The sequence below is a fragment of the Lepus europaeus genome, chromosome Y (assembly GCF_033115175.1).
Source record: "Lepus europaeus isolate LE1 chromosome Y, mLepTim1.pri, whole genome shotgun sequence".
In the NCBI taxonomy this organism is placed as follows: Eukaryota; Metazoa; Chordata; class Mammalia; order Lagomorpha; family Leporidae; genus Lepus; species Lepus europaeus.
In genome coordinates, this window is record NC_084851.1 from 21845164 (window position 1) to 21859238 (window position 14075).

Consider the following 14075-nt stretch of genomic DNA (forward strand, 5'->3'; position numbering starts at 1 on the left):
ACTGCCCCTCTCTCTCTCTTTTTCTCTCTCTGCCTCTGCTTCTCTGGAACTCTATCTTAAAAGTAAATAAATAAATCTTTTAAAAAAATCTAGCCATGATTTTTAAAATGTTATGTAAAACTGGCAAGGGGGGGCAGCGGTGTGGTGCAGTGGGTTAAAGCCCTAGCCTGAAGCATGGACATCCCATATGGATGTCAGTTATAGTCCTGGCTGCTCCTCTTCCAATCCAGCTCTCTGCTGTGGCCTGCAAAAGCAGTAGAAGATGGCCCAAGTCCTTGGGCCCCTGTACCCACTTGGGAGGCCGGGAAGAGGCTCCTGGCTCCTGGCTTCAGACTGGTGCAGCTCTGGCAATGGTGGCCATCTGGGGAATGAACTAGCAGATGGAAGACCTCTCTCTCTATCTCTACCTCTCTGTAATTCTTTCAAATAAATAAAATAAATCTTTAAAATAAAACTGGCAAGGAATTGAAAAATCCATAATGAACCACTCTGCAGTTACTTTAGTAGTTAATGCTTGAAGATAAAAGGAAGTATTAATCCTGTTGCTATAATAATAGATACTCTCTCAGCACTTATATTCCCTGTTTGTCATATAATCATAATTTCAAACAGATTAACATTAATTCAAAGTTTATAAAATAATTAGGAAAACATCCCTCTTGTAAACTGACCTGTATTCCTATAAAGAACAGTTTTAATTTTGTTTCTAATACTATGATGTATGTGTTTTGGGAATGATGAATGATGGAATCATATATACTCTTATATAACTACCTGTGTTCTCATTTTCCTATTTCTTTTCTGTTTTAATATTTTCTAATATTCAATTTTATTGGTTACTATGTTGATTTTACCTGAATGCAATATTTAGGCATTTATATTTTTTGTATGCATACACAGGAGTTTGTAAGTGTATACATATTTGTGTGCGTGCCTATGAGAGACAGCAAAGAAAATAATATGAGGAATCCTAACCCTCATTTCAAACACTAAGCCCTCCTCAGACCTGCATTCTTTGAGGCAGAGTACTGGGACCTCTCACTGTAATGGGCTGAACTGATTCCCCAAAAGTTAATATCTTGAAGCCCTAACCTCCAATGGAATTGTTTTTAGAGACATGACCTTTAAAGATGCAACAGAATTTGTCAATTTCATCTTATTCAGATTGGGTCATAGTCAAAGTGGAAGTTCTCTCATCCCTTCAGAGAAAGGTACCTCCTTCTTTGATGGCCCCGTTCTTTCCACTGGGATCTCACTTGCAGAGTTCTTTCATTTAGGTCTTTTTTTTTTCAAAGTGTCTTGGCTTTCCATGCCTAAAATACTCTCATGGGCTCTTGAGCCAGATCTTACTGCCTTAAGGGCTGATTCTGAGGCCAGAGTGTTATTTAGGACATCTGCCATTCTATGAGTGTATGAAGTATATCCCACTTCCCATGTTGGATCCTTCTCTCCCTTTTTGTTTGATTCTGTCAGTTAGTGTTAGCAGACACTAGTCTTGTTTGTGTGATCCCTTTGACTCTTAGACATATCAGTGTGATCAATTGTGAACTGAAGATGATCACTTGGTCTAGTGAGATGGCATTGGTACATGCCACCTGGATGGGATTTTATTGGAATGCCCTGGCACATTTCTAACTCCACCATTTGGGGCAAGTCTGATTGAGCATGTCCCAAATTGTACATCTCCTCCCTCTCTTTTTTCCACTCTTATATTTAACAGGGATCACTTTTCAGTTAAAATTTAAACACCTAAGAATAATTGTGTGTTAACTACAGAGTTCAAACCATAGTACTAGAACAAAAAAAATACTAAAAGAGATAAAGTATTATATTGTACATCAACAGTCAGGACAAGGGCTGATCAAGTCAGTTTCTCATAGTGTCCATTTCACTTCAACAGGTTTCCCCTTTGGTGCTCAGTTAGTTGTCGCCGATCAGGCACTGGCTTAATTCACTCAGCATAATGTTTTCCAGATTCCTCCATTTTGTTGCAAATGACTGGATTTCATTGTTTTTGACTGCTGTATAGTATTCTATAGAGTACATGTCCCATAATTTCTTTATCCAGTCTACTGTTGATGGGCATTATGTTGGAGAACTTAAAAGGCTTCCATAGCCTTGGCAAGGCAAGACTAGAGACTAGGGAGATTACTGACACCATAAACAAGAGTGTCAAATTGTTAAGTCAACAATAGGAGTTACTGTGTACTTACGTCTCATGTGAGATCTGTCCTTAATGGGTTGTCCAATGTGAATTAATGCTATAACTAGTACTCAAACAGTATTTTACACTTTATGTTCTGTGTGTTTGCAAACTGATGACATCTTTACTTAATATATACTAAATCAATCTTCTATATATAAAGATAATTGAAAATGAATCTTGATGTGAATGGAATGGGAGAGGGAGTGGGAAATGGGAGGGATGTGAGTGGGAGGGAAGTTATGGGGGGAAGCCATTGTAATCCATAAACTGTACTTTGGAAATTTATATTCACGAAATAAAAGTTTTAAAAAAATCCCTGGTGTGTAAGCAATAAAAATCTCTCATTGTGCAAAAAAAAAGATTGCAACAGAAGGAAAATGATATCAAGTGTGAGGCCCTAATCCAGACTCACACCTGTCCTCATAAGGAGAGCCACCAGGGATTCACATGGACAGAAGAAATACCATGTGAGCACACAGCAAGTTGCTGGCTGACTGGAAGCCAGGGAGCAAGGTCAAAGAAGTCACCAAGCCTGAAGACACCTTGATCTCAAACTTCCAATGTGCAGGACTATGAGAAACAACATCTGGTGAATTAAACCATCCTATTTGTTGTAATGTGTCATGGTGACTTTGGCAAAGTCATATTCCCAATCCCTACCTGCTTGAATTGCACCCACCCAGAAGCTCACAAAAGCAATTTTCAAAGAAATATGGAAATTAAAAACTGTTGTTTTAGAGAGAGCGGCAAGATGGCGGAATAGGAAGGGAGCACACTATTAGTCCGGGGGAGAGACAGTTTAATATAAGTGGAGATACTACAGGGTCAAGGAAGAGTAGGGGATGAAACAGCAGAGGAAACTCTTCTGGAACTAGTGATTCACAGTGGACCTGCGTGGAGAGCGTGGGAGCCCAAGTTCCGGACACCAGCGGCAGACGCAACACACCAGCGCTGGAATGTGAGGTGAGCCGAACCTCAATAGCCTGAGACACCAGCGGGCAAGCGGAAAGAGGAGGCTAGAGGGAACGAGGCTTGAAACTCCATGGGGAAAAATTCACCAGGCCAACTAGAAGAGAGAGAGGAAAAAAATTTAAAAAATGACCAATATGGACACAAGTTTCTCTCTCTCCGCTCACCTCTCAAAGGCAAGCAAGACAGAGCAGGTGCCATTTTGGACATATGTCATAAGCAGGGCGACCTCAGGTCTGCACCGGCCCTGAGCCTAGCAGAAACACCTGACTCTGGGGGAGGGGTGAAGTAATAGGAGATTAGGATCTAACTTGGCAACCCAGTGGGAGACTGCAGGAGAATTGGAGCCCACACTGAGGGCAGCAGAGATTCCCTGTGTGGTCCTTGGGAAAGAGCTTCCGATCTCTGGCTCCTGTGGGTATATCATTTGCCTGCTAATTACCTCCAATTACGTTCCGCTGTGCGGAATTACTTCCCTTTTGAATCAAAAAAAGAGAGATTTACCACACCTAACCTGGGAGTGTCATCTTTGACACACCCTTAACCCTGAGGAACCAAACACAACCCTCAGTCCACATTCATCTCAAGCCTCTAAGGCACCACTGAAAGCAGACAGTCCACTTAATATAGAGCCATAGTGTAACAAGAAAAAACACCACAGTGAAGAAACCAAATATCTCCAACATGCCAAACAACAAACACAAAAACCAAGCTAACAAGAACAAGGAAGACACTATAAAGATCCCAAATGAAAAAGACACCCCAATTCAAGATTATGAAGATGATGAGATTGAAGAAATGCAAGAAGCAGGCTCAAAGAATTGATAAGAACATTAAGAAGTTCTCAAAAACAAATTTTTGAACTACAGAAGTCCTTAATGGACAAGATAGAAAATATCTCTCATGAAAATGAAATATTAAGGAGGAATCAAAATGAAATGAAACAACTAGTGGAACAAGAAACTGTGATAGTGACGAGAAATCATAATGAAATGAATTCAATAGATCAAATGACAAACACATTAGAGAGCCTTAAAAACAGAATGGGTGAAGCAGAAGAGAGAATATCAGACATAGAAGACAGAGAACAGGAAAGGAAACAGGCAAACCAAAGAAAAGAAGAAGAAATTAGAAATCTAAAAAATATTGTCGGGAATTACAGGATACTATTAAAAAACCCAACATTCGGGTTCTAGGAGTTCCTGAAGGCATGGAGAGGGAGAAAGGATTAGAAGGCATTTTCAGTGAGATACTAGCAGAAAATTTCCCAGGTTTGGAGAAGGACAGAGGCATCTTAGTACAGGAAGCTTATAGAACCCCTAATAAACATGACCAAAAGAGATCCTTGCCACAACATATTGTAATTAAACTCACCACAGTGAAACATAAAGAAAAGATCCTAAAATGTGCAAGAGAGAAACGCCAGATTACTCTTAGAGGATCTCCAATTAGTCTCACAGCAGACTTCTCATCAGAAACCCTACAAGTTAGGAGAGAATGGCGAGATATAGCCCAGGTACTAAGAGAGAAAAACTGCCAGCCCAGAATATTATATCCTGCAAAGATCTCATTTGTGAATGAAGGTGAAATTAAGACTTTTCATAGCAAACAGAAACTGAAAGAATTTGTTGCCACTCATCCTGCCCTGCAAAAGATGCTTAAAGATGTTTTACACACAGAAACACAGAAACATGGTCACCAATATGAAAGAAGGTAAAGGAAGGAAACCTCACAGCAAAAGATCACAGGAAGCTCAATTTCTCTTTGACATAGAATTAAACTCTGATGCTCTGGTAAAGCAATGTGTTAAAGTAATCTATTATGTTCCCTTGATGTCTGTTACATTCTAATTGTTCAAAAAAATAGCTGAATTTTTATGAAGGGCTATGGGTTATTTAAATATGTGCTTATTTTTGAAAGATTTGAATAATCACCTTATAACAATGATCAAATTTGGTCTATGTTATGTCATGATTTTAAGGAATCTTATTTCAACCAGATATTTTGGATTTTGAGCCTTCTTGGCATTCTTGACAGGCATTCAAAAAATCAAAGTTTCAAACAATCTGGTCTCTAAAATTTCCAGTAAATCTTCGACTTTGGTTTTTCCAGTTTGGGTCCAACTGAAAAAATCAAAGGACCTATGTCTCTCATCTTATAGAGACACCAACTAATCAGTCTATTTGGATTATATTAGAAGGACTGTCAAGATGTGATGTGGTACCAAACTTTAAGTTTCTATAATGGAAAATGCTATTAATACAAATGTTTGAGAATTAAAAAGTCTAATGATCTTGTGTTACTAGACATGATAGTTATCTTAATGAGAAAGCCCCAGAGGCCTAAAGGGTTAAATACTTGTAAAATCCTACAGGTGCTTTCAAAAATACTGTGAAGTAAGCAAGTGCCTCTTGTTGGTTGATGAGTTTATAATTTTAAACATGGCAACTTAAAGTCTTCTGTCATCCATAGTGCTGTTGGTTCTCTGGTTAGCTGTCCTCCTATAGGTTCCTATGGACTTTTTCCAGCCACTTCTATTGTATTCAGTACTTTGGGATGGCTCTGTAAATAGATGAAGCCAATAATGTATTACCAGTACCAACTGAGAGAAAGTATGGTTAACTGAGGTTACTAAAAACAAAAAGCAATTCAAATCAATTGGCAATCTACAAAAAGAGTTAAAGATTTTAAAAGCTATTATTAAAATTGCTATATTGGTCTATTATGCTATGTTATATGTGTGTATATATTGTATGTCCACATGAGGAAATTTTATTGAGTTTTATTTTAAATGGCTTATAGATAAGATTGTCCATAAATTTAAGCTGCTAAAATCAATCAAAGATACATTTTAATTTGTGTGACCTGACTCTGTGTATCATATGTTTCAATCATGTTGGTAGAAAGAAACTAAAAAAAATTTTAGATGGTTGTGCTTAAGGTTACTGGCTAAACAAACTACACCATGTTAGATATTTAAGAGGTGTTTCCAAATACATGATTCTTAAAATTTATAGAAGGCATTGGACCTTCTGGTAAATGTTTTCTTAAGTTGTTATCTAATTGTTGAAACGGTTTGCTAAGTATTCATGTGATATTGCTATTGTCAGCAAGCGATCTAGGACTTGCTCCCTCATTTCTCTATTCTAAGCCCAACTTGTTCTTTCATTTCTCTATTCTCTTCAAGGTAGGAAACTAATTCCATTATAAAGGAATCTGTAGGACGCACAATTTAATCTTTAGACCTTATAAAAGAGATGGCTAAAATTCTTCTGTAACAGCATAGCCAAAATAAGAACTTAGATAATAATCTCATAGCTAGATTCACTTCGCCAACAGTGAAGTATACAGTAAGTAGAAAAAACCTCCCTTTCAGACAAAAGGGAAAGAAAGTTTTAAAGGGAGAATATAATTTTCCTCATGGGCATTGTCTACCTTAGAAAAACTACCACAGAACATGCCTGTGACTATAGACTTGTAGTTCAGGCCACCGAAGATTAGAGATGGGACTTGGGTACTCCCTTGACTTGCATCCTCTGGTCTGCTTTAACACAAACAAGGAGGAAAAGAAAGTTAGGCATCAGAAGCAATGGGTGGCAGGCCTATTAATGGCTGATCTGTACAGTGATCTGCCCTCAAGGAAACCCAACAGGCCAGTCCACTGCAGTGGCTTTCAATGTGGTAAGCCTGGGCTTCAGCAGAAGTCAGCTTGTGAAGAGCCCTGGCAGCTCTGCCAAGAGTTGGATCACTGGAAGTGGACCTGCCCTGGAGTCAAAGGTTGCCCAGGTCAGAGCCACAGATCTTATTGGCTCTAAGCTGAAAAGCCCTTCACTCAGCCCAACTTCCAAAGTGACCACTGCAGCTGAGGGGATGGTCAAGTAGGGTCAGCAACATTGCAGGCAGAACTGTAAATTTCTTGTTAGAGATGCCCCCTGCCTTTACCTGGTCAGCTCTCCTCCCAGGCCAGCCAAGTAATGAAAGTCAACAGAGTGCCTTCCCCTAGGAGGTTCACACCTCCCTTAGGATATACCCCATGTGAAGAGATAGATAGGCCTGGGCCTCTGAATTTACAAGGCCTAAAGCCCACCAGATTATTATCAAGTCCCTTCTATGAGGTTCTATTTGCCTCTCAATCAGAAAAATTACTTGTATCTTAGACAGCACCTTTCTTAGCTCCTCTAATAATGACTCTGTCCTTTGTTCTAGGCCCTGTCTAGTGCACTTGGGCCTCATTCCTTTGTAATCATAACCTCTATTCTACTACCAATGGCTCTACTCCTAACCTGTGTGTACTGATGGTCCTCTTCCCCACTTAATGCTGTATAATTTTTCATACCTGCTAAATGCCACTCTTAGGATCATTGGTTACTATCCTCACCCTGTCTTTTATGACCTTGTCTAAATATGATCAGAGTCGGCAAACTTGGAAGGCTTCCATAGCCTTGGCAACTCATGACGACAGCCTAGGATGGTTACTGGCGCCATAAACTAGAGTGTCAATTTGTTGGGTCCACAACAGGAGTCACTGTGCACTTGCTCCTGATGTGGGATCTCTGTCCTTAATGTGCTGTACATTGTGATTTAATGCTATAACTAGTACTCAAACAGTATGTTTCACTTTGTGTTTCTATGTGGGTGCAAACTATTGAAATCTGTATACTAAATTGATCTTCTGTATATAAAGAGAATTGAAAATGAATCTTGATGCAAATGGAAGGGGAGAGGGAGCGGGAGAGGGGAGGGTTGCGGGTAGGAGGTAAGTTATGGGAGGGGGAAGCCATTGTAATCCATAAGCTGTACACTGGAAATTTATATTCATTAAATAAAAGTTAAAAAAAATTAAAAAAAAAACCTGTTGTTTTAGGTGCCCTAATTCCTAAATGAGAAAAGGAGAGAAATAAGATGAATGAAAAATAAAACACTAGAAATATGTCCATTAAAATATAGAAATCAGAGAAAGGGAAAGAAAATACAAAAATGAATAAATTATTCTTGTGTATATGCATGTGTTTTTAAAAAGCCCATACTTTGATCCAAGTAGAAATTATAATGCTTAATGATATAATAAGCAGATTTAAAAGGACACTGATGGACTATGGTGATTCCATGGAACAAGGTCTAAATTAACTTTGCGACCATCATTGTGGCCTAATGGGTTAAGCCAGAGCCTATGATGCCATCATCCCATATGAATGTTGATTCAACCCTTGGCTGCTCCACTTCCAATCCAGCTCCCTGCTAATGTGCCTAGGAAAGCAATAGAGGATGGCTCAAGATCTTGGGCCCCTGCATTCATTTGGGAGATCCAGATGAAGCTCATGGTTCCTGGATTCAGCCTGGCCCAACCTATTGCAACCATTTGGGTAATGAACTAGCAGATAGAAGATCTTTCTCTGTCTCTGTCTCTTCTTCCTTCCCTTGCTCCATCCCTCTCTCTCTCTCTAACTCTGCCTTTAAAATAAATAAGTCTATTAAAATTAACTTTCACAGCTTCCAATATGCACCTATTTTCAAAATTTCATGAGTGAAATCCATAGTGTGGCCCAAATTACAATGTAGCTATGGATAGCCCTGAATTTAAACAAAATACAACATATGATGTTAGGAAAATTACAAAAATAAAACAGCAAAAAATAAGGTACTTACTTATTATACTTCATTTTAATTATAACAATGCTTCAATTTTACATGGGCAAATGAACTCATTTATTCCATAGGAGGCAGAGTGACTCTAACAAAATAAGTAACAAATTAAAAGTAAACTAAGTTTTGGAAGTTAAAATTTGGCTAAAGTGCAAATCTATAGGCCTAATTAAAATGAGTGAGATGGCCAAATGTAAGGAAATTCAAAGGCTTCAAGTATCGCAATTTATGATAAAAGAAACAATTAACACAGGGATGAGTATTCCCACTGCTTTCCCATGCAGTCCAATTTCTAGTTCTTAAAACTAGAAAGAAAAATAGCACCCACATGGTGGTGGCTTAACCAACTGAACCACAATACCAGGCCCCTTGAATAGCTTTTGTTACTTGATGTTGGAGAGATTCCTTATCCTGTTCCTGACATGTAGCCTTAAGACTGCAAACACTGTCATTCTCTCTGGCAGTGGTCACCTCCCAGCATAAAATGACAAAAGCAATTCAAGGCCTGGCATTTGGGCTCAGCTGGTTAAATCAATGAATGCAACATTGGCATTCCATGAGTCCAGATCCAAGTCCTGGCCACTCCATTTCAGGTCCAGGTCTCTGCTGATGACCCTGAGTGGGTAGCAGGGGATGTCCCAAGGGCTTGGGACAGTGCCACCATATGAGAGACCTGGAAGTATTCCCAGGCTCACAGCTTTGGCCACGTCCAGTGGTGACCATGGCATCCACTTGAGGAGGGAACCCTCCCTCCCTCCTTCACTGTAACTCTGCTTTTCAAATAAATTATATAATAATTCCTAGGAAAAATCTATCCAAATGCATCTTCACCCCATTCTGCTGACTATTGATTGTATTATTATTGGTCTGAATGCATGCCTCAGTTTGAAAACCAGGGACCCAAACTTTTGTTTTTCCCAAAGAAACCTTTTATTTAATGGGTATAAATTTCATAAGTACAACTTTAGGAATATAGTGATTCTTCTCACGATACCCACCTTCCCACCCCTACTCCACTCCACCTACTCCTCCCTCTCCCATTGCTAGTCCCATTCTCAATTAAGATTAATTTTCAATTAACTTTATACCAAGAAGACTAACTCTGTACTTAATAAAGATTTCAATAATTTGCACACACACACAAAACTGAGAACAAGTTTTATAATTAATTCTCTTAATACAACTAATTGAGGACAGAAGTCCTGCATGAGCAGTAAGTATACAGTGACTGCTGTTGTTAATTTAACAATTAACACTCATGTATAATATCAGTGATCACCTGAGGTTTGTAACATTAGCTGCCAAGGTTATGGAAGCATTTTGAATCCCAAATCTCTGTCAGCAGAGGTCCAAACTTTTTTTTTGACAGGCAGAGTTAGACAGTGAGAGAGAGAGAGAGACAGAGAGAAAACTCTTCCTTCCATTGGTTCATCCTCCAAATGGCTGCCATGGCCAACACGCTGAGCTAATCGAAAGCCAGGAGCCAGATGCTTCTTCCTGGTCTCCCATGCAGGTGCAGGGCCCAAGCACTTGGGCCATTCTCCACTGCCTTCTGGGGCCACAGCAGAGAGCTGGATTGGAATAGGAGCAACCAGGACAGAATCAGTGCCCCAACTGGGGTAGAACCTGGGGTGCTGGCACCGCAGGCAGAGGATTAGCCTAGTGAGCTGCTGTGCCAGCGAGACCCAAACTTTAAAAGGAAGCACTTCTAGGCCAGTAGGGGCTAAAATTTAAAAATACAAAACAAAAACAAAAAAGACACTCCTTATCAATATCACTGCAAAGATAATTTTGTCAAACATTATATCTTTGACAAACCAATGGTTAAAAATGATGTACTATAGGCCAGCGCCGTGGCTTTACAGGCTAATCCTCTGCCTTGTGGCACCGGCACACCGGGTTCTAATCCCAGTTGGGGCGTCAGATTCTATCCTGGTTGCCCTTCTTCCAGGCCAGCTCTCTGCCATGGCCTGGTAAGGCAGTGGAGGATGGCCCAAGTGCTTGGGCCCTGCATCCACATGGGAGACCAGGAGAAGCACCTGGCTCCTGGCTTCAGATCAGCGAGATGTGCTGGCTGCAGCGGCCATTGGAGGGTGAACCAACAACAAAAAGGAAGATCTTTCTCTCTGTCTCTCTCTCACTATCCACTCTGCCTGTCAAAAAAAAAAAAAAGAGTGATGTACTACAGTTGCAATGATCTGTGATTATTTTAGTATTTACTGTACATAATTGAAATGGACATTGTTTTATTTGATTTTTATTTATAGCCTTTGTCTGTATTCCTGATGAACTATGGTGTTTTGTTTTTTTTATTAATTTTTTGAACTCTATTTTGTGGAGTGGCACTGTGGGTTAAAGCCCTGGTCTTAAGAGCTGGCATCCCATGTGGGTACCGGTTCTAGTCCCAGCTGGTCCACTTCTGATCCAGCTCACTGCTGTGGCCTGGGATAGCTGTGGAGGATGGCCCAAGTCCTTGGGACCATGCATCCATGGGAGAGACCTGAAAGAAGTTCCTGGCTCCTGGCTGTGGATTGGTGATCTCCAGCCATTGTGGCCATTTGGGGAGTGAACCAGCAGATGAAAGACTTCTCTCTCTGTCTCTACATCTCTCTGTAACTCTGTCTTTAAATAAATAAAATAAATCTTTAAAATAGTAAAATGTAATATCAAAAATTCAAAAAGAAACAAAGGAAGAAAAAAAAGGAAAGGGAGGAGGAAGGCAGGGAAGTATTGCATTCTTTGAATTGTGTCTATAAATGACAATGAATAAGAATTGTGTTGTATTAATTGCCATGTATATGTCATGATTTGAGAATCCAATGTACCAATAAATTACTCATAAAAAAGCAAAACAAAATAAAACAATTTAAAAAATCACATTTTGAGCACAGAGGAATTTGTTCATTGAGAGAGCATTACTCTTTGCTTGGGAACTGCAGATCTTCCCTGGGAAGCAAAATTGGTGCAACAATTGGAGAAGCAACCCCAGACTTCAGTGTTAGGTCAAAGAAAATAGCCCAAAGTAAGTGAGCTGCACATGTCTTATGTAGGTGCACTTGTCTTATGTAGGGAAAGCCCCTCCCCTCTACAAACAGATGGCCACCAAAGATGCCAGAAAAAGTGGTTCCTCTATTGGTTGAGCAAATAAGCCTCATTACATACAGGCCCAGATCCTGGCACTCTTGCAGATTCATCATTAGCAGAAATCAACCAAGCCTTTCATCTAGAAGCTGACTATCAAAGGTTGATGAGGGAGATCACTCAGATCTTGAGACTGATTTGAAGTTTCAGAATGCAGTCATTGGTGCAATTTAGGAGGCTAGTGAATCAGACTTAGTGGATTTCTTGGAAGATATTAATGTGTATGCCATTCACACTGAGAGTCATCATCACATTCAGAATCATCCAGTTGGTTCACTCTATGTGGGGAGAGAAAGCTTTACATGTAGGCAGTTTTTGTGGCATTCTAAAGTGGATTCTGTAAAATATTTTGGTTTAACTTGTGACTTTTTGTAAGAATTTTTTATAATATATTGCATATATATCTTACAATATATTGCACTGTAAAATGTCATTACATCTTTCAGTATGAATATGAAAAATGTTCACAGATCTCAATGATGTGAGCCCTGTTGCTCAGGAGTTACATTCCTAAAATGCAGAAGAGATGGGTGATATTTCTTGCTTTCTTGATGCATGTGCTGTTTATTAATAACTTGTAGTGTAGCTATTAATGTTCTAGAGTTGATTAAAAATGACATTTTCAAGAAAACTGGTTATACCTTGATCCAAATATTTAGTGAGTGGGGCTATTAGGTCTGACCATGCATCATGGTGATAGAACATGGACTTTTACAAGGGTGAAGATCCAAGTCTCAACCACAGTGTATCTTACAGTTCTCTTTAAAAAAGTAAACCTGGCAGCTATAGAATACACTATGTGCACTTATATATTGTAATGTCAACATTTTAAATTAGTCTTCTACATTCACAAGTGGTGGAGAGTCTTGTCATAGACATGTACCATTTACATCTGGTTTTCTAACTAGACTATACTTGTCTTCATTGTAGTAAAATGCTTTGTACAATATACCTTTCATAAGTCCTAATTCTACCAAAAGTTAACTAACCCTCCAGCTGGTAATGAAAACAGTAACAGGAGGATTTCATTTGTAAGTGTCCTAGAATAAGATACAAGTATTAATACCAGAATTCTGTTATTAATATTTTGACCTACTTCATACAGGTTTTTATTGTATTTTGGTTGATCTCAAAACTAAGATTTATTTTCTCCTTTGCCAAGAGGAAATAATGCAGATGCTCTTTTTTTCTTTCAGAGTTTATAATGCAACTCTTGGTATAAGCCTGCTGTGGAGCAGCAGCAAGCAGCACACACCTCCAGTTTATGAAACTTTTGCCAATTATGCTGGTGTCTGGTTAGATTATGTCTGGTTGTTGTCTAAGGAAAATCACTTTCCTAGAGATAGCTTTCTAAATGATTTTAAAATTTATTTTTCTTTTGAGGTTTTTAGGTCAATTATATATGCTGACTGGATTTACAAATAATCTTGTTTATCAAAAAATAATTTAGTTACCTACAAATATATGTAGCTATTTGTCAGTTAAAAATAAAATGTTTTTAAAAAGCAAAGATTGGGGTGGGAATTTTGGGGTTAAGCTACTGCTTGTGATGCCTGCATCTCAAATAGAGCCTGGTTTGAGTTTCTGCTGCTCTACACTTTTGATTCATCTCCTTGTTAATGTGCCTGGGAGGCAATGTATGATGGCCAATATGGTTTGAAGGTTACCACCCTTTGGGAGACCTGAAAGTGCTTCCCAGATTCTGGCTTCAGCATGGCCTAGCCCTAAAATTTGTGGGTACTTGAGAACTAAAACAGTAAATGAAAAGTATCTCTCTCTTTCCCTTCTTCTTTTTTCTGTCATTATGCTTTTTAAATAAAAAAAATTCCAAAGTCAAAAGTTTTCATGTGGACTTCAAATAAATGATATCAAATAATATATTGTATGCAGAAGAAGAAAAGTTTAACATGTATAAAAAGCTGGAAATTTAAATGATGAAACAAAGATATACCAAAATGTAACAGAGAGAGAGTTAGAGTAGTTGGCCACCTCAATAATAGAAAAATTTTAAAACAAACAGTGTTACTAAAGATAAAGTGGAGCAATTTTAGTAATAGAAATGTCAAACAATTTAAATATGATAACAAATATAGATATATATTTCTCCTACAGAAAT

General features: G+C 38.8%; 1 pseudogene; it reads left to right on the top strand.

Annotated features, from left to right (window-relative positions):
- The window catches only part of LOC133754147 (nuclear receptor subfamily 2 group C member 2-like), a 685228-nt pseudogene that overhangs the window by 451144 nt on the left and 220009 nt on the right, over nt 1-14075 (top strand).